Source organism: Cynoglossus semilaevis, chromosome 5 (assembly GCF_000523025.1).
Source record: "Cynoglossus semilaevis isolate Cse_v1.0 chromosome 5, Cse_v1.0, whole genome shotgun sequence".
Classification (NCBI taxonomy): domain Eukaryota; kingdom Metazoa; phylum Chordata; class Actinopteri; order Pleuronectiformes; family Cynoglossidae; genus Cynoglossus; species Cynoglossus semilaevis.
Window position 1 is genome coordinate 11,688,849 of NC_024311.1, and position 20,118 is coordinate 11,708,966.

A 20,118-nucleotide genomic window follows, 5' to 3' on the forward strand; every position below is an offset into this window, starting at 1 on the left:
TGTGGAGGTCTGGCATGAAACAGCTGTCGTAGATCAACATGTGAAAATCAGTGCAAGTTCATACGTTTAAATACAGTTCAAGGAGGTGGAGCTGCTAACCAGTCCATCATGGACTAGGTCTGGGTCTCAGCTCCATGTGGGCAGATCAACAGATGTACAGGTGTACTGTAGAGATGGGTTGGACACTAAGGAGTTGTCAACCCATCAGTGTGATGTTATGATAAAACTAGAACGCTAGAACTGAAGAAGCCTCTTGGGTGAGAGGTGGAACGTCTTCAGGAAACCTACTCCGTCCAGTTGCCCTGTGACCTGGATGACTGAGAACCCACACAGACACGTTCTGATGAATCAGACAATAAATAACCAACAGGTCCTGCACCTCCACAACTAAAACACTGGTGTTTAATACACTCGGTTAGAGAAGATATGAACCTAATGTTTCACGTTAGAATTTTGTTCTGAATAATGGACGTTGGAGATGTGGCCGTTAGAAAGACGAAGCTCAGACAGACATCGGAGAAGTAGTGAAGGACGAGTTAAGAGTTTTAGATGTAGTTAAGAAGCAACGGGCAAAACCAACTGTTGTTCCAGGGTTAGCACCCAGTGGTCCGCTAACGTACCACGGCAGACTTCCAACAGCTACGGCAAAGCTACGTCTGTTGTTAGCCGTGTTGTCGGATAAAGTTTGTCGTTCCAACCAACTCCGCAGTGGCACCCCCTGGTTAACTTTACTGTAACATACATTACAAATTTTCTGAGCTTCCTGGGCTCAGTGCAAAGTACTTTCAAGCTAATGACGTGATAGCCTTTAGCATGCGAGTGTGGTCTTCGTCTCCTGGTCTCAGACACGGGTACGTGTGTTTGACTCAGTCTGAAGAGTTTTAGTTTAGAGGGTTCTACAAACATGGACACAGGAAGCAACATGTATGTTTCCCAGGAGCACTAGCTGGTTCACCTTTCACTTGGAATATCAACAAACAATGGCTGATTGACCCTAACCTGCCACCACCACCAGTCACACACACACACACACACACACACACACTCACACACACACACAGGGGTAAGTGGTTTCCTCAGGTTGGGGCAGGGGTCAACCGTGGGGGACTTTTCTGGTTGTCACACAGAGGAAATGCAGCTGCAGGCGTTTCACAGGAGCTGGCTGCTCTTTGATGGCGTTTCACGTTTCAGAATAATGTACGCCGATGCAGCGGAGAAGACGCCCGTATGATTAGAGGATTACTATAAAGCATCGGCTGTGCATTTGAAATGAACAAAGCCTTCTGGGTAAATAAGTGAAGCCCTGCAGGAGGTAGGTCGGAGACACCAGGAGAGGAGAACCGGGTCTTGTTTTTTATGAGTCATATTTTGTAAATGATGGTTTTTTTTGGAAGGAAATATATGGTCCACAGTTTGTTTATTCACAGTTTGACATTTACCAAAGCATGACATTTTGATCAAGGTCCTTTGTAACATACCCCCCCCCTCCTCCTTCCCCAAGTGTTTTTAAAGAATGGACTAATGTAGGGAACATGGGAATAATTCTTAGCTTATCTAAGACTCACTCACTAGTCCACTGTAAAACAGGGTTTAGCTACGATAAGTCTGAGCTAATGTTTAGCTATCTAGGTTAGCATGGCTTTGGATATTGTTTTGCTGTTTTTTTGAATATCTATGAAGTAGTTTTATTGTCTTATTTTGAATTGTAAATATACTTACAAATGAATCTTTCGACTTGATAGGTTTTTTGTTTGGTAGAGTTTTTCAGTTTAACAACTAATGTGACTGTTGATATGTTGTTGGTTTGACTGACTAGTAGCTATTTTTGTAGGTTTTTTGGCAAACCTTTGGCTGTAACTTTTGGCAGTTCTATCTATTACAGATTTTAATTTTACTTTCATTCAAGCTAACTTACATTGGCCAATTATTTTTGGCTTATTTAATGTAATTTGTCCCTTTGTTATCATTGTTTTCCAGTTTTTCTCTTATGTCTTATTTACATTTTGTTTTGCCTTTTTTGGTGTTTTTCTTTTTTTTTTTCAAATAATGTAGTTCACAGTGTTTTAGGTTTTTATCAACTATTAGTAACTAGCAACTATTTCTGATTTTTATTTTAATTTTTTATCAACTATTAGCAACTATTTCTGATTTTTATTTTAATGAATATTTTAATGATATATAGATTATTTAAATTAGGCCACGTTTTCTGTAGACCTCAATTTTGATGGCGTTGTTTTTGCTCCCGGTGCCAGTTTCCCCTCACGTCTGCCACCATATGGCCATTTACATTTCTTTTATATGACCTTTAGCTGTTAGCTGTTCTCCTCATGTCATGTCCCCAAATATAAAAGTCAGTTTTTGTTAATTCCAGCTCACGCTTATTTAAAGTGTTTGCAGCTAAACTCACCATCTGGTTCTGGTATTTACTTGCAGTTGCCTCTTTCTGCTGCCCTTTCAACAGGACTGTGCTGCTGCAGCCACGCACCCACCCAACTGCCTACAGTACTGTACAGTAGAGGGGGCGACAGAAGGAGATGTGAGGCAGAAGCCCCCCTCCTCTTTTTCAGGGAAGAAAAAGACCCCGATTGTGTCTGAGTGCCCTCCTCTCCCTCGCGTCGCCTCGCCTCGCATGCCTCTGGAAGTGCAAAGAAAGGAGAGAAAGAGATTTTGGAGAAAAGGAGAGGGAAGGAGGCAAGGCTGGTTCGCTGTGCAGCTGCGCCTGTGGAGGCCTGAGGATTACATCAGAGTGGTCCAAAAGAAAGGAAGGAGACGGCAGAAAGAAAGAGGCAAGAGGGGGGAGACCCACAGAAGGGTGTGAGGCACACTCCACAAATCAGACCATGTTTTTTCTTCCAACTTTCTCTCTCCCTCTCTCTCTCTCTGCCTGTGTCTCTTTATCAAGTCCTGTAGTGGAGCGGCCCTCCACAGAGCTTTGATTGTGATCACACTGAAGAGGACACATGGCTGGCACACACACACACACACGAACACGAACTGGAGCGCGCACACACACCCACACACCCAATGCTTGACTCGTGCAGCTATTCTTTTCAGATTTTTGTGTTGACTTCTACTAACTTGTACAGCCAAGAACTTCATCTCTAATGATGACCACGATCAGTTAACATCAAAAACCTAAAATTCACAATTCACATTTGGATCCAATTTATTTACTATTAAATATATATATATAATCAATAATTGACTTTTCTCACTTTTCCACCCACATTTTCTCACTTTCTTAATTGAACCCTTTTTTCTACCATAATAACAAACACAACAACTGTGTCTTGTATAAACCAGTGATGCCAATCACAAAAAAAAAATCAATTCATTCAATGGGTATACTGTTAGCAGGCTAGGCTATCATGTTAGGATATCTATAGAATAGTCTTTGTACCACAGTTTTATAACGAAAAGCTCATTCCCATACCGGGAGTTGAACCCGGGCCGCCTGGGTGAAAACCAGGAATCCTAACCGCTAGACCATATGGGACTGATACAGTATAGAAAAAAAAATCAGGCCCAACCAAAGGCCCATTCTTTCCAAACAGTCATCCACACAAGTCACATGTGCTGAGATTAGCAAGATAGTTATCTGGTAACAGGTATGTTTTTGAAAAATATTTCCATGCAGTCCAGGCTCAACCAAAGGCCCATTTTTTCCAAACAGTCATCCACACAAGTTACATGTGCTGAGATTAGCAAGATAATTCTCTGGTAACAGGTTTGTTTTTGAAAAATATTTCCATGCAGTCAGAAAACAGCATCACACTGTTGCTGTGAGAGACGACAAATGTACAGTGAGGACAAATGTACAGTGAGGACAAATGTACAAATGAACAATTCTAATTTCACTTAATTGGCCTGAAATCTATTATTTATTTTTCAAATAAATAATGTGTCTTTGCTCGTGCATTCAGCAGTGACAAAATCGCTTTCATTCTCTTCCACTAGGAGGCGACAGATGGCTAAACACCTAAACAGACCTTCAGGCGTGTCTTTCTTCAATTCCTGTGATTATATCCACGTTGTGTTCAACCAAACAGGCCCAGGTTCCACTCTGAGTAAGTAAATGCTGAATGTTTGTTCCGTGGTGCATCGTGGGAATTTTCTATGCCGTGCTGTTATAAACCATAGTGGTGTCAAATGAACGTAACAGTATCTTAGCTGTTCTGCCTGGACCAATGAGCAATACAGAAAATAGATTAGGGGCCAACATGTAGAAAATATATTTTTTAGATAATAATGGAGACTTTACTTTAAGTTTTGATGTGTAATTAGCAAACATTCTGGAAAGGCACCGGGAAAGTAATAAGAACTTGACAACTTCCAAAAGTGTAATATTGTGCTTTTGTTATGCGGGGAAGAATCGGCCTTTTGTGTCGAACCTGCAGGTATGGATAAGGAGTTGTGCTTGGAATGTGGTAGACAGATGTCAACATAAAGGCTCTGAGCCTAGAAAAGAGGAGGAGGACGAAGGGGGCGGGGGCTGGGGAGGGACGGAGCAGTTTCTTAGAATGGTCCTGGCTCTTTGAAAGTGAGTTTCCTTCCCTGCAGCTAGAGATTAACAGGCCCTTTGCTGCTAATGGCTGCTTTAATGACTGGGATGCAGGTTTGAAACTGGAGTGATGCTCAGGATTTTTCACTTCACTTTCTGCAGCCAGTGGTTTTTCTGTGTTCCGAGCTGCGACCAGATCCTTTTAGCTAACAACTAAGTGCAGTCCGGACCATCAGTCCCATACAAGACGGATGTAGGCTTTCAGTTTGACAAGGAAGCAGCAGCTCTATTGATTAGCCACCAGGGTGGCTTTGAATGGAAGTCTATAGAACAATGAACTCACGCCTCTGTAGATGAAAGGCATCAGTGATTTTTCTTTTGTTTTTTTATGAGTCGTTAAGGGAGTTGATTTATTTGTCTTTTTAGTGCAACGTGATGCTCTTTTATTTACAATTGGACATTTAGTGATTGACGGCTATTACTGTCACAAAGGTTTAGGTTTCAGCTAAGACTGTTAGCAGCTTTTTTTTTTTTGTAAAATGATGTGTATTTTTTTTATGTGACCAGAAAATGACCAAGTATTTTTTTATGTGACCAGAAAATGACCAACGCTAACACAGCTAAGGAAAGAATATCTCTGCTTCTGTTGTCAGTTTACCTTTACTAAGAATTATCTTGGCTAGCTGAATTACTTACCGTATCTAGTCCAGGACTATAGCTACTGTACATACAGCTAGCTATATGGTAATAGCATTTGAGGTGTCACTGCAGTTCAGCACAACATCATAATACTGTGGTTCCATTACTGTGGATTTAACTTTCCACTTCTTTTGGGGCTCAATTTTACGGCAAATTGTGGTACGCTTACCCTTCAGACTGAACTAAGTACCAAGATACGAGAGCCACTGGTTTTTTCTGTGTCGATTTTCAGATATGAGATAAAGTAAATAAACACGCACGCCCCTCCTGCGCCGTATCTTGTCTTTACATGTGATTCTATACATTGTGTGTCATTTACAAAAAATGTGTCTGGTACGAGTGTTTGCTCTTTTAACCTTTACTGCTGCAGCATTGAAACACCTTTATAGGCAGACACTTATTTGAAAGAAAAAAAAAAATTAAAATAATAGAGTTTTTGTTGTTCCTGTTGGCAGATGACCTAACCAGAGTAGCAGTTTAGGTCATCCGGGAAGTCAGCGCTGTTAAGGAGCACTATAAACCTAATGATCCTTAATAGGACCACCTTGAAAGTCAAGACCCCTGCAGGCCTTCTTTAAAGTTGCGATGGCTAGCCTACGCCAAGAAGGCTGAGGAATGACATAAAATGCAAAAAAAATTCCCCAGTGTGAAGGACTCTGTGTGTTTTATAGAGCAGTGGCTGCTGGCCTTTTATTCCAGACGAGGTGCTGGACACCCTCTTGTCTGAGGAATGCATTCTGTGTACGTTCTAATGCCTCCTCATTAGAACAGCTCATTCATCGCACACCGGTCCTTCAGCAGCCTATAAAGACTGTACGTTTGTAATTATGCAGTACTTTTTTACACAGATGTAGCCAAAAGTGTGAACGCGGTGGTGCAGTGGTTTAAGATATCCATTGTGTGAAGGACAAGGTTGAGAAAAGACACATACTGTTTAATTCAGAGTAAAATGTAAAGTACTCAGCCATCGGTTCGCAGAGCTGATGCTTCAGAAGTAAATGGCGGTAGTGAAGAAATGTGAGGAGCAAAGGAACCCTTTCAAAATAAAAGTCTGGGAAAGTTAACAGCCTTTGGCAATAGAACATGAATACATTTGTAAGTGAATATATATTTATGTACACACATATATACATACATATATAAATATATATGTATGTATCTATATTTATGTATATATGTATACATATATGTAAATATATACATATATGTAAATGTGATATATATAAATATATATAATATAAATAAATAAATAAATAAATATATATTTAAATATATGTAGAACTAATGACCTTCATTTGTACGTAGTTTGTTCTGAGGAAAAAAGAAGTTGTAACCCCCAACCCGTTTGAGAAATTTCATAGCCTCAGCCCACGACCCTTTATTCTGTCGGGCGGTAGATTCGAACAGAAGACAACATTTTTACACAAGTTTGCATTTAGTGAATGTGTAATTATGGCATATTGTGTCTGGCAGCCGTGGAAGTAGCTGCCTGTCCACTCACATTAGCTTGACTTAATTGTCTGTTGCAGTTCAAGAAAGAAACGGCCTAAATTTCAGAGGTGTGTGTGTGTGTGGGTCGGTGTGTTGTGGTGGAGGGGAGGGGGGTAAGAGCGGGAGAGGAAGGGGGAGAGAGATAAAGGAGAGTGAAGATTAAAATACCTAAACCTCCATTTGAATTTCTGATGACAGTGGATTTTTAAAGTCCCACTAACGTGGGTCATTTTTATTTTTTTTATTTTGACCAAACTGAGAAGTAGCTCATAACGCCCTTTAATCTTTGCTGTGTAAAAATAGCCCAGACCAGCTAAAGGTTAGCCGTAATGCTAGATGAAATGTGAACAATAATGTCATTTTGTTTTAGACAAAAAAAACATATATTGCAAAATAATCCATCTCTGGTCAACAACACGTGTTTGTGTCTGAAGTTCCTCAACTTTTGTGGCCGTGTTTGTACCTCTGTATAGGTATGTGCTTTGAAGAAACGATGATATTTTGAGCCTGGTGTGCATCACTGTGTGATAGCTAGCTGCGTCAGAGCTGTGTGTGTGTGTGTGTGTTACATGAACTAGCTGAGAATTTGAATTGGGCAGCTTTTAGCATGGTACATGATCCCTTGGTGAATTGAAGCCTTATCAAAGAGCAGCAGGAGGATTTATGTGTTGAGTTCCTCCCTCCTGTGAAAGCGAGCTTGTCCCTCCCTGTTCCCCTACACTCCTCCATTCAGCCTTCAAAATGCCTCAGTGTAGTCAAACACTTGTAGGACGACAGCTAATATATGCATGTGCGGCACAAATACGTACAAGCGCATGTGTTCGCAGCAGTATTTGGCGCATGGCTTTGTGGTGTGGTGTTAATGCTTCGCTTGGACGGTGGTGATGGGAACATTAGGAGGTGTCGAGACAAAAGTCCTCTTTCAGATATCGTGTTTATGAAAGTCATTTATGCTGTGTCTGTAGTTTGGATGTGGCGTAACGCAGCGAAACAGTCTATGCACGACCTACAGGAGGCTGGGTAGGCCAGATGGATACATGTGTCCATATATATATACATATATATATACATATTTATATAAATATATGTACATATGTATATATATAAATATACTATATATATACTATATAAATATACTATATATATACATATTTATATAAATATGTATGTACATATGTATTGTATATATATGTATTTGTATGTACATATATAGGAAAGTTGATTTATCTAGATTATTCCTAACATTGGAATTGTGATTAATCCAGAGATCCATTATATATATGTAAGTATATATACACATACAATAAATGTGTATATATTTATATATATAAACATATATATAGACATATACAGTAAATATATATACACATATGTTCTATGTGTGCATATACAGTATATATTTACATATATTATGTATTGAAAAGAAATATATATATATAAGTGTAGCTCTGGGTTAATCACAATTCCAATGTATCATGATTTATCATTTGTCACTGATGAAAGAAAAAAAATACAAAAGAAAAGAGAAAGTAAACCCGACCAGTGTGGACTTTTCCACATGATTCCACATCAGCTGTTATCTTTGACACTGAAACTTTCCACATACCTTGCACTCACCTCAAGCACAGGTTTTACTGGCGCTCACTGGTCTTGATGTCCATGCCAACATGGTCCCTGCCCATGTGTGGGCGTCCGTGGTCGGCCCTTCAAAGTAGCCGCAGCGTTATCACTAACCAGTCACTGTTTGCACTTCCTGACAAACACAGATACAACAAATAGCCGGTCACCTTGTCCCACTTTGGTGTTTTATTACCAAATAAGTCACTGCGGTCAGAAAACTTTAAAACATGGACCTAGATTGTTTACAAATGTCAGAAGTGCTCAATTAAAAAAGAAAAGAGTAAATAAAACCCTGGTGCTGAGTGTTAATATTTAACACGTTATATTGTTGCTCTGTGCTGTTGTTGTGACAGTGAACCTGTCACAGATAGTTCTTATCTGCCGTGTTCACTATAGGTGGACGTTAGGACGCGCTGAGATGAGACCAGTCATCCAGACTATCTCAGTGTTATCGTCCTGACTGACTGTGAATGTGAAAGTTCAGCACCTGCCCTTCTGTTACAGGAACAGTGTCATAATCTGAAGGTCGGGAGTTCAAGCCTCACATGAGGCATAGGTTTTTGGTCAGTGGGTTTTTGGGTTGGTGGTTAAGGGAGTAAACTTGGATCTGGAAGGTTTCAGGTTCGAGTCCACCAGCTGCCAAGGCACCGTCCCCACACACTGCTCCCCGGGAGCTTGAACTGCCCCCTGCTGACTGTGGTGATGGGGTAAAATGCAGAGGTCACATTTGGTCGTGTGCAGTGGTGTGTTGTGTCACAATGACAAGGAGTTCACTTTCACTTTCTAAAGTGAGAGACCACTGCAGTAGGTCCACACTGAAAAAGATTGGAATCAGTCCGAAAAATGTCGTGTATATTTTATTGCACACTTTACAACTTCATTTTTCTGCATATACTTCAATCCAGCAAGGACTGGTTGGCCGGGACCGATCGTTACTGTGGACCAGCAGCACCTCGCCAGTCGTTGCAGGATCATTAATTTTTTTTAGATAGATGGAGGGATAGATTCTGTAGGATCTAAAGTTTATAGGAGTATTAAAATATCCTCCTTAAGGAACAGATGAAAAAAGTGCGATTAATCGCTGGTTTACTACAAACACTGAAATGAATTACAACTTAATATTTTAGCTGTTAACAACTCAAGTTAAAAACAAATAAAAAAAATATATAAATGTAATTTTTTATACACGATGGTTTGGTCCCACCTTGCCTAAAATCACAGATTGTTTTTTATGTGTAACTTTTTCATTTAGGGCGGAGTATTGAAATGAAACTGGCTTTGTGAGGAGCGTTACATGCAATTATCCTGACACCACATGAATACACTATTATTCATCTGCAGCCACGAGGACGGCCGAGGCTGACAGCTAGGACTGAGTCTGCCTGTGTCTCTCTGCATCACTGTCACTGCCGTCCACAGAGCCTCTTTGACGACAGGAGCAGCTCATTGGACATGCCTTGGAGGACAGATGCTGAACAAGTGTTTGTGCAGCTTCCGCCGCTCGTGCGCACACACACATGCACATGTACGCAGGGGCACAGACTGACCTGTTGTTAATCAGGCACATGCCAACATGATGCCTCCTTGTTCCACGCAAATGGATGCATTTGCTTTGTGTTTGCGTGTTTGTGTGTGTGTGTGTGAGAGAGAGAGAGAGTGAGTGAGTGCGCGTGGCTGTCAGGGGGTGGGAGAGGGCTCGCTGTAGGGGTCAGTTTGGCGGGAATATGAGTGTTGTTGGATTTACATCTGTTCAGCAGTGTGTCAGCCTGGTGGTGTGCCGCACAAAACACACACACACACGCGCGTTATTATTTGACGATGGTTCTTTCCATCTTTTTGAGGAAACACCACGGAAAAAAAGTGCTATAATCCCAGACTTGACCGAAACTGTAGACCAGGTCGAGTTGTTGGGAAAAAAAGTTCATTAGAAAAGTAAAAAGGTTGATGTTAGAAATAGAAACCAGACAAAAAACAAAGTCACGGTTATTTGGAAAGTGTTTGATCTTTTGTAACTTTTTATGAAAATATTTTTTTTCCCAGTAAAACTAGTCGTTTTTTGGAAGTCGTCATCATGTTTGATAATTCCTTAAACCTTTAGTGGCAGTAGGAGTACGGAGTCTTGATGCAGGATTTTTTTTTTATTTCGAGCTAAAATGTAAAATCTAACCAAGATGATATATGTATGTATGTATATATGTATATAAATATAAATGTATATAAATATATACATATGTATATATGTATGTGTATACATGTATATATGTATGTGTATACATGTATTTATATATGTGTATAAACATATATACATACACACATATATGTTTATATATTTATATTATACATATATGTATATATGTACGTATATGTTTATTTTACACGTATATTATATGACATCACATCACAAACCAAATGGATTTACCTTCTGTAGTAAATAGAATCAAACCTGCATGTCGGCCTAACTTAGAAAGAAAACAATTAAAAACAAATAAAAGCAATAACAAAACTATACACATACTGTTTGCAATCCTGTTGCAATTAAGACAATACCTCATTAGATAAATCACGACAGTTGAACAAAATAATTGATTCATCCCTCAGGAGTTCTAGCTAACGTCTCAACTTTATTATTATCTCGTCCACAAACGGCAGATTTACAGCAGGAACAGCCTCGAAGAAGTTATAAAAACACACACGTCCCCACTTCTCTGCCGTTCTCCCGCCAATATCTATACTGTGAGCACACACACACTCACACACACACGCACACACACAAAGCCTCCGAGTGTGAGTTACATGTCCGGCCCCGCACCGCCCTGCCACACTGCCCTCCTTTGTCAAACAGGAGGTTATGGACGCACGGTGGCCTTGTGTCAGGCACATGGCAGAGCAGCGTGTGTGCGTGTGTGTGTTTGGACGATCAAGCAGGTGCTTCTTTTGTCTTAGAGACAGTAGTGCTCACTCCTGCAGACAATGGCGCAGAATGGACAGTTGCTCTCGACACAATATCATTGCTCATCAGCCTCTTGGCCTGCGGCTTGGCGCCTTGTCTGGTTGTCAAAGCCTCAGCTCAAGGGGGGTCAAAGACCCTGACCAGACACACAAGCAGACTTTTGACAATGAATGGAACGTGCGGTGATGTATTGCCCGATGGATGTTAATGTACTGTACTTCATTTCACTTCTGTTGCTGGCGTGTGATTGATGCAATCCGAGTTAGCGTTATGAAGCTGCGATATGACTGAGAATGATGAAAAATAATCCCATTTGTTACATCACATCTGAATCCCCTATTATGAAAATCAAAATTAATCAACTTTATTAGCTTCAACTTGGGCATACACAAAAGTCCGTGGAGATTTTGCACCAAAGCACTTGGGAGTTGACGGCCTTTTCTCATTGAAGTATTGTTTGGCTTCACATCAGCGACATCACAAACTCATCACCGCGGGCAACAACAACCATAAGAAGCAGCTTTCCTTTTGCACATGAATCCATGAATCCTAAAATCCATTTTCCGTGTTTATCCGACGGATTCTTAACTTTAGGTTTGGGTGAAGAGAGAACGACTGTAAACTGGCAGTTGATCCAACTGCTGTAAATTAATGACCGGCTCAGCCCTAACGAGAGGCCAGACTGGTGAATAAGACCATGTAAATCAGTCTAAACTAACAACTAGAATTCAAGTCATGTCTGCCGTCCAGTTGAACAGAAACTCATTGAACGTTACACACGATCTGGGCTCTTTGAAAGCCAATTATGTGTGCTGTATATCATCGTCGTGATGAGACCAGACTTCTCTTTGATAGAAGCGCTGTCCTGGTGCCATTCTTTTATTTTTTTTAACTGACCCGTGCCAATATATGGACCTATTTACTGGCAGGATTTGTAGTATTAGTGANGTGAATTGGAAAGACTACAGATAAAGAGACAAGTACCACTGATGTGTCTTATTTTAAATGTTATTTCTCATGTGTTTCTAATATTAAGCTTTGGTCGTTCCAGATTCATTGTCTACACAAAACTAAAGTTTGTTTCCATAAGAAAGAATTACAGATCTGGAGAGAAGGAAAAACATAAAAAATTGTCAATTTTGCTCCAAGACTTTGTCCTAGTTTTTCGTTTTGGCTCACTGTGAATTTGAGTTTGACAACCCTGGAGTAAATTATTATTAAAAATAGAGTAGTTTCGTTTGTTTACACGCCAATACCAAGTTTATTTACTGATACCTATTTTGATACGGTTTTCAGTGAACTGAAAGGCAGCATAATACAGGCAACACAAACCACAGACGACAGAAGGAAAACTGTTACAGCCCCTTTTATTTACCTCGGATTAACCAAAAAACGATTTCAGTCCAAAAGTAAATAAACATTTCTCTATGAAATAAAGTCTTCAAACTGACACTGTTATCACATTTGACAATGGGCCAATAAAACTTAAATAAAATTAAATACAAAATGACCGGCTGAGCAGAAAGTGAGCAGAGCTTTCACACCTATATTGCAGTTCAATTGAAAAAAAAATGGGCCAGGATGCTGCCTCTGATTTACCAATAAACCTCGTGTTCCAAAAACTGAGTCGCACCACTTCTACGTTTTTATAGAAATACATAAATAAATAAAACACACATCTTCACAATGTTCCACCTCATCTGTCTTCATCCAGGGGTTGATTATCTTTTCCCTCCAACATTCAACACAATTGAAAACATTTAGAAATTATTTTCCTCTTTAAAATATTCTTCACCCATTCATTATCTGCTGCTATGACCGCAGGACAATAGAAATAGTGTAACGTCGAATATCTGCCTATTTGGTGAGAAGAAAATGCTGTTGGATTGTTTTTTATTATTTTAAATAGTTTTTCAAAACACCAGGTATAAAAAGTATAAAAACTTGTCTTTTTTCCAAGGCTCCAAGGTCCGTAAGACAACAACAACTGACTTCTTTATTAAAATAATTTTTAAAAAAAGTCAACAGTACAGTTATTGTTATAAAGAATGAATGATGATCATTATTTGTTCATTACTCTGTTGATCAGGACATGCTTGGCCACCTGTTGGCCAAATGGTGGCTTGGTGTCCAGCTTGTGCACCACTTCTGCTGAACAATACAGATCCATGACTCAAAAAACAAGATAAAAAAAAGAGAGAGAGAAGAGAGGGAATTAATTATAGATCCCCCCAGTCCCCACCCAAAAAAAAAAGGCAACGCTACTCAACAGGAGGCTTGTGTCAAGCTGCGGAAGCTCACCATCCAACAAAAATGACGCCTCCTAATGGACACAATTGCCTTATTGCCTGCTCATATCACCTGTGAGCTGACCTCTGGTGAACTTCTCTTATTTTTGTGAGAAGCCTCTCCATGTCAACAATGCAGGGATGGGCTGTTAGTGACAACCGCAATGTTTTAACTTTTTTAATACCAGTATTAGAGCCTAGATTGGATTGATTTTTTTTTTTTACCATAGTCCCACATAGTTAAGTATATAATAAGTATATAAGTATATAAAAAGTAAAGGACAAAAGTTAATTTTAGTACTGAGTTTTTTTTGTGCCAAATGTTACACAATATCCCACTTGTTAAAAAAAAAAAAAAGGTGAAAAGAGAATACCTGAGCAAACATCCTCTGTCAGCTAAATGTGACAGCTGATGAACTAACCGTTAAATCCTGGTGCTTTCCCATTTTAATAAACACATCTGCAGTCACAGGTGAGTGGAGGCAGCAGAGCAAACACAGCCACCGCCAGTCAGTCTCCAGTGAAAGTTAACCTTAGGTCACCTGACATGGGAACCAGGCTTCATTAAACTCTTGGCTTTTAACAATTTCATGTTCACAAATGAACGGTTGGTGCCTCGCTACGCTAATTTAGCGTGTGGTTTCCATTTGTTCACATTGTAACGACAGCACAAATTGAATTCATACATTTTTTTAGTTTTACGTCAAACTCCTACAGTTTTAAACAGTTCAGTCATTTTATTATTAAATAGGCTGATTTTTTTTTTAAAAAAAGAACAAGAATACATGCTATGAGCTAGCCACAGTAAGCTATGTAGCATAAATTAGCCCTCACTTTTTTCTGAATCTGCTGAAGTTTAAAAGAAGTTTTTTTTAAAATTCAAACAAATATTTGATAATACTAAATCATAATACACATTTTTTCTCTGAATTAACAGATTTCATTGTTATGGACAATCACCAAAACGGCCAATGTTTCCTAATGGTTTGATTTTAATCTAAATGACAATAAAAAAAATGCTGAAGTGAATTATTTAACTGTAGATTATGGTTATTGTTAGCTGTTTAGTATGTGACTTACTAACTGACTAGATGTGGGTTTTGTAGCTTTAGCTAAGAGTTGTGAAACTTTCTTGGTCGACTTTGTGTGGTAGCGTTCCGTGTCGTCCAGTGTCACGTGCTAAAGCGACCGGTTGAGCTGCTGAACTGATGTGCATGAAAATCCACACAATCGCTGATGGTAAACATCTCAATCATGTAGCACTGATAGCAGCGGTTACTGATGACTGCAGGTGTTGTGTGTTAGCAGAGCAGTTAGCCCCAACACGGACTGGGTGGCCTTCAACTCCAAGACAGAACAGCAGCCCCCACCCAGACCCCCGCCCGGGTGCAGGAGTGCAGGGGCTTCTGAGTGTGTGTGTGTGTGAGTCCTTTTGTACATGTGAGTTCCTCTGTATGTGTGTGTGTGTGTGTGTGTGTGTGTATAGAAGATCAAGGGTAACCCTGGCCAAAGAGGAGGTCAGCAGCGTGACAGAGTGGCTCTCCTAGCGACGGAGTCCAGGAATGTTCTCAGGGCCTGGGCCAGGGGAAGTCGGCTGCCCTGGAACAATCACACAAGAGTTAATATTGGCCCTGGGGGTCGGAGGTTAAATGCCTGTAGGTCACAGAATGGAGGAGGGTTGCAGCCAGACACAGAGGAGGGTGCTGGTAAAAGACTGCGGCTGGGGGAGCGGTGGCCAGGCTACATCTGTGTTTGTGTGTGTTCCAAAACTCTGCAGAGTCAGACCAGAAGAGGGAGCAAGCAAATCAACTGCCTGTGAACTTTACCAGAGACCTTAACGTGCAACAAAGAGCATCTATCACAGTGAGGGGAAAAACAGTTGAAACAACAAACAGAAAGTCACCCAGCTCGCTGCCTTGGGTTGTTTCCACATCCTTAACTGAAATTAGCATGATCTTTTCAGAACCTTTTGTGTGCCTTTGACGTTTGTGTCAAGAGACTTTGGGACAGTCTCTCAACAACCACTTTAAACAAAATAAATATTGGTGGGTTCTTTTTGCGGTCAATGTCATCATCACACCAGCGTTTAGCTTTTTTCTGGTTAGTTTGATTGTTTTTTGATAACGTTGGCTAGTTCGCTAGCTTACTTTTGCATTCTTTGCCCTTTAATCATCTTAACAACAGCTTGGCCATACCTTTATTGACTTTAACTCTAGTTCATATTCAGACTTTTGTAGAGTGAGCTTTTACTACACATTGTCTTTTGGAGTGTCCTAATTATCTTTAGACTATATCTCTTAGGTGTTCTTGACTTTTTGCTACTTATTTGGCAGTTTCTGTTATCTTTATACTAACTTAAAGTCAGTCAGGTGATGAAACAACAGCATCAGTTCCAAATGTCTCTGTTTTCAGCTGTTGTCAACTGTCTTCATAATGATGTGTTCAATGTAGCCATTCAGCTTCAATTTTCTTTTTTTTTAGCCTTAAACCACGCTTTCCAGCAGCTCTGCGTCCAGCAGCTTAGCGCTTTTGATATAAACGGCCTGACAGTTTGTATAAATGAATTCATGTTCTACATAAAGGAGCTGGAACCCTGGGTTATCAGAACCGACTCTTTGAACCAAACCTCTACAGCAGTGATAGGTGGAGGAGGAAGTGAACTGATTCAAATGGAAGTTCACGTCTTCGTAAACCAGAAAACCTTCTCCTGCATCTTCACTGTGACGGTGAAGTTAGCTTTTTGCATCTGTGGTCTGTTGTAGGAGACTGTTCCGCATGTTTGTCAACACGTCGTCTCAAGTCGATTTACGCCTTTTGATAACCTTTGTACAAACGCTACGAAACTTTCATTGTCCACATGAGAAGGCAGAAGGTCGTCTCTCTCTCTCTCTCTCTCTCTCTCTCTCTCTCTCTCTCTCTCTCTCTCTCTGTTCTCTGTCTCCTCTTCCCTCCCCCCAGGCTCAAGTTACTGCAAGAGGAAAGAATGTATGAATGGATCTCTTTCTATCTCTCTCTCTCTCTCTCTCTCTCTCTCTCTCTCTCTCTCTCTCTCTCTCTCTCTCTCTCTCTCTCTCTCTCGTTGCGTCCCTCAGTCACACACTCAGTTGCCCTCGGCCCTAGTTCGTTCATTCACAAATATCTGGCGGAGCCTGTCACCTGACCCTTGTCCAAACAGAGGAAGCCATGAAAGATGGAGCTCTGTTGACTCACAGCAGAAATGTCTTAAAAGGCTGCTGCTGCTGCTGCTGCTGCGGCTTTGTTGATGCAAATGTGATTATGACAAAAGCAGCCGATGTCAGATGCCCCAAGATTAATGAACCTCAGGAGCGATTGATTCGTCTGAGGCTTCAATGACACACCAAATGTTTCATTATATCAATCAATGGGAGCGTCTGGCGTGACAGCGCGGTGTCATTATGTGCCGGGGAGTTAATCTAACATTTCATCTACAGTATGTGATGAGGGATATTAGGAAACAAGGTTCAAGGATCAAGGCGAGCTCTCGGAGGTTGCCATCTTTGATGTCGCGGCCGCGTTGCCGGGAAACCAAACAGTGAGGCAATAACAGGAAATCACCTCTTTCCTTTAACTTACAACAACTCAATCAACCCATAACACAGTCCAGGTATGAAACCTTTGCACCAGTGACCTCTCAGAGAGAGGAGGAGGGGGGGGGGCAGGGAGGGCACAGGAAACAATATTTTCCCACGGTTAACCAATCAGAGCTTTCTGCATTTGTCCTTCAGATAAGCAGCAGCCATTATGTCTAATGTTAAATCCCTTAAACCCAATCTCTGATTTGGTCACGTCATTGATATTGGTTTGGTTTGGTTGATTTCTAGTCAGTTTGTAGTTGAAACATGGAGCTGGATGTAAATATAACTTTGGAAGAAATCTAACTACAGAATCTTGATCTCGGAGACACAAAATATTGGTTTCAAAATGTTTAGAGTAGCTCTTCACCTCGAAGCTACGTGCCAATTTTCCGTTTTCATTGGCTCAAAGTAACCAAAGCTTATGCTAATATTCTTTTATTTCACCAGACAGACAGCGTCTGCACATTTCATGTATTGACATTGATTGGTTGACCTCAAATACTTTGCACTTGCACTTAGGGCCAGGACACTCCTTGTTGGACTACAGTAACTCTGCTTGGCGTTGGTGACAAAAAGTGTTTGACTAAGGGGAGTGCTGGGTGTTTAGTGTCATCTCCTTCACTGGAGCAGAAACGGCGTGAGCCCAAACACACTGCTGCACTCATTGACACATCAAATATATGACGAGCTGGACCACACCCAGGGCTGTGAGTGAGGTAAAGGAGAGGATAGGAGCCATAAAGCAGGTCAGACGGTTCAGAAATAGACTCGTCCATATGGATTAGTATGAACTCTAGTGCGGCCTAGATTTTTTTAATCCAACCGTTGTTGGTGCGCTGTAACAGCGACGTCTAACCTAGGTCTGTAACTGAACGGTGGCTTGGAGACCGTTGGACTTCTGTCTTCTTCCCAGCACTCAGATCTGCATGGCAGCACTTCCATGTGTGCAAACTCACACATTACACAAACACAGCGAACCCTGCCTCTAGTTCAAACCAAACCAAACGTGTGGGTGTGAACAGATCCTGTTCACCAGAGCGTCATTATTTGTCCCCCCTGTTACAGTGTCGCTATCGCGGGGATTTCCATCCCGAGCTTCGTGAATACTTCCCCCACTGCTCTTAACTCTCTGGTCTTTTATAAACATTTGCATCAGTGCTGACGCTCCAGCGACCTGTCAGTCAAACACAGATATGTTTACCGCGGCATATTGGAATCATTTGGATTTACATGTTGCTGTCATTATCCTGTCTCCATGGGATTTGTCTCCAGACTACATGTATGTCACATACTGTATGTTAAACCTAAGGCCCACGGGCTGAATGCAGCCCGATAAGTTATTTTATTTGGACCAACACATGCTACAGTCTGAACTGGTGTTCACTGGAGAGGTTAAATGCAGTGATCAAATTTTGTGTGTATATCAGATACATGTCGAGGAATTTACACTTACAAATTTTTATTTTTTATTTTTATTCCAGTCATCTCCCATAATGTGCATTATATTTTGGACCACAACGTAGTCTGAGTTTTAAATCTAATCTCCTTGATTGTTTGAGTTTCACAGCCCTGCTCTATTTTCTTGACTTGTCCGACTGCAGTTCTATAGTTTTTTTTCCCACAAAGTCAAGCAGCTCAACTCTTTAAATAATAAGATTGAATTATTTTCACTTTATTGATCCCAGAGTGGGGCAATTATTTTGTTAACAGAAGGCAGGTGGTCCCTAGGACTTGAACCCACGACCGACTGTGTGTAAGGCAGATGTGTTAGCAGGTGTGATAACTGCTACACTACGGAACCACCACTTAAATCATCATACTCTACCTGCAAGGTCCATTGTTTTTATATTGATTTGATGTTGATATATATTTTTAGGATTCTTAGCGCCGCCCTGGAGGAACAACCAGGCAGCAACAGGCATGGTGGCTGTGTCAAAATTAGCAGGGCGACCATGTCTTTGTCAGAACAGCTGATAAGGAAACAAAAATACGAAAATGAAAAGTCAATCTGTCTTATAAAACCTAAAGAATATATTTCCTGTAAATATATATTCAGTTTCAAACCCAGAGTCCAGTGAAACTTGTAAACAGACGATTGTGTTCCGTTTGTTTTCAACATCATTGGAATTCTGGTTCATATTAAAACAGGCTTTATTTTACCAAGTTAACCTCGATTGCAAAGTCAGGATGGACTTTTTTTAATTTCTCCATTTTTTTTCGTCCCAATGTTCACAGAGGAACAAAGATATCACGGCATCTAAATATGAAGATTACAGAAGCACTGTGAAGAATCTCCCAACATTAAATACAGATTTATGAAAAAAGGAACTAAACCAGCAGTTGTAACCATGTAAGGCAACACAGTCCGTCCCTGCCAGAAGTCTAATTTAATTTGAGGCTGAAAATGAAGCACCTACCAGATCGCTCTTGGGTAGCTTGTGCTTCAGGAAACACGGGGGATGAGATAAAATTGCCATGCAGGAGGGATCAGATTGGTATCAGGGCTCTTCCTGCCTGCTATAGTCAGGGGTATTAGACATCAAAGAGGCTTCAGCCTACGGGCTGACCTTAAGGGTCACTGTGTGTGGTCAGGCTTTGTCCGAGTCTCTCAGTCTGTCACTTTTAATACGGTCAATCAGGATTCAGCTGAAATGTTTGTGGAGCACAGTCTGATTTTCTGCATCTCGTCCTAAAGTTTTACATTCCCTGCAGCTAAAATGTCGCCCATGTGTTTTATATCAACACTTTGGAAAAAGCCCTCGACTTCCTGTGTAGACCCTCGATCCAGCCCACAGCTGACATTTGACTTATGTTAATTGCTTACTTACCTTAACAGAAAAAAACTATTTCTGTAATTTTTGTGCAGTCACGGCAAAGAGTTCAAAATTACCCTTGAAATCTATTAAGAGGGCAGTTGGTGCTACCATAACAAAATCGTTAACTCTTGTGTAACGGGGAAATCCACCAAATACC

At 40.7% G+C, this 20,118-nt stretch overlaps 1 non-coding gene across 1 annotated transcript; it reads right to left on the reverse strand.

Moving 5' to 3' along the window:
* Window positions 1–3,424: 3,424 nt before the first annotated feature.
* On the reverse strand, window positions 3,425–3,496 carry trnae-uuc (transfer RNA glutamic acid (anticodon UUC)). The gene has a single exon. It is a non-coding gene; the product is annotated as a tRNA-Glu (tRNA).
* Window positions 3,497–20,118: the final 16,622 nt, after the last annotated feature.